Below are 1843 nucleotides of genomic sequence, written 5' to 3'. Positions count from 1 at the left end.
ATGAGGATGATCCTCAGGTTCCGGACCCAGTCCGTATAGTTGCTGCCATCGTCTTTCAGCTTGGTTTTCTCTAGGAACGCGTTGAACTTGAGGACTACGTTGGCCATTTAATCTACAAGACATATTGTAAAATATTTAGACTAAGTTCATGATAATTAAGTTCAACTAATCAAATTATTAATGAACTCCCACTTAGATTAGACATCCCTCTAGTCATCTAAGTATTACATGATCCGAGTTAAACTAGACCGTGTCCGATCATCACGTGAGACGGACTAGTCAACATCTGTGAACATCTTCATGTTGATCGTATCTTCTATACGACTCATGCTCGACCTTTCGGTCTTCCGTGTTCTGAGGCCATGTCTGTACATGCTAGGCTCGTCAAGTCAACCTAAGTGTTTGCACGTGTAAATCTGTCTTACACCCGTTGTATGTGAACGTCTGAATAAAACACCCGATCATCACGTGGTGTTTTGAAACAGCGAACTGTCGCAACGGTGCACAGTTAGGGGGAACACTTCTTGAAATTAGTATGAGGGATCACCTTATTTACTACCGTCGTTCTAAGTAAACAAGATGCAAAACATGATAAACATCACATGCAATCAAATAATAAACGTGACATGATATGGCCAATATCACATAGCTCCTTTGATCTCCATCTTGGGGCTCCATGATCTTCTTGTCACCGGATTGACACCATGATCTCCATCATCATGATCTCCATCATCGTGTCTCCATGAAGTTGCTCGCCAACTATTACTTCTACTACTATGGCTAACGCGTTTAGCAATAAAGTAAAGTAATTTACATGGCGTTTCTCGATGACACGCAGGTCATATAAAAGAATAAAGACAACTCCTATGGCTCCTGCCGGTTGTCATACTCATCGACATGCAAGTCGTGAATCCTATTACAATAGCATGAACATCTCATACATCACATATAGATCATTCATCATTCATCACAACTTTGGCCATATCATATCACAAACCACTTGCTGCAAAAACAAGTTAGACGTCCTCTAATTGTTGTTGCAAGTTTTACGTGGCTGAATTAGGGTTCTAGCAAGAACGTCTTCTTACCTACGTTAAAGCCACAACGTGATTTGTCAACTTCTATTTACCCTTCATAAGGACCCTGTTCATCGATTCCGCTCCAACTAAAGTAGGAGAGACAGACACCCGCCAGCCACCTTATGCAACTAGTGCATGTTAGTCGGTGGAACCGGTCTCACGTAAGCGTACGTGTAAGGTTGGTCCGGGCCGCTTCATCCCATAATACCGCTGAAGCAAGAAAGGACTAGTAACGGCAAGAAAGTTGACAAATCTACGCCCACAACAAATTGTGTTCTACTCGCGCAAGAAGAACTACGCATAGACCTAGCTCATGATGCCACTGTTGGGGAACGTTGCAGAAAACAAAAAATTTCCTACTCGTTTCACCAAGATCATCTAGGAGTTCATCTAGCAACGAGTCATTGGATGCATCTACATACCTTTGTAGATCGCGAGCGGAAGCGTTCAAAAGAACGGTGATGATGTAGTCGTACTCGACGTGATCCAAATCACCGATGACCAGCGCCGAACGGATGGCACCTCCGAGTTCAGCACACGTACGGGACGGGAGACGTCTCCTCCTTCTTGATCCAGCAAGGGGGAAGGAGAGGTTGATGAAGATCCAGCAGCACGACGGCGTGGTGGTGGATGCAGGGCGTCACAGCAGCAGGGCTTCGCCGAGACTACGAGGGAGAGACGTAACGGGGGGAGGTGGAGGCGCCAGGGGCTGGTGTAAAATCCCTCCTCTCCCCCCCCCACTATATATAGGGGTGCCAGGGGGG

The sequence above is a fragment of the Triticum dicoccoides genome, chromosome 7B, assembly GCF_002162155.2.
Source record: "Triticum dicoccoides isolate Atlit2015 ecotype Zavitan chromosome 7B, WEW_v2.0, whole genome shotgun sequence".
NCBI classification, from domain to species: Eukaryota; Viridiplantae; Streptophyta; class Magnoliopsida; order Poales; family Poaceae; genus Triticum; species Triticum dicoccoides.
The sequence above is the reverse complement of the archived record's forward strand: the minus strand, read 5'-3'. Positions refer to the sequence as shown.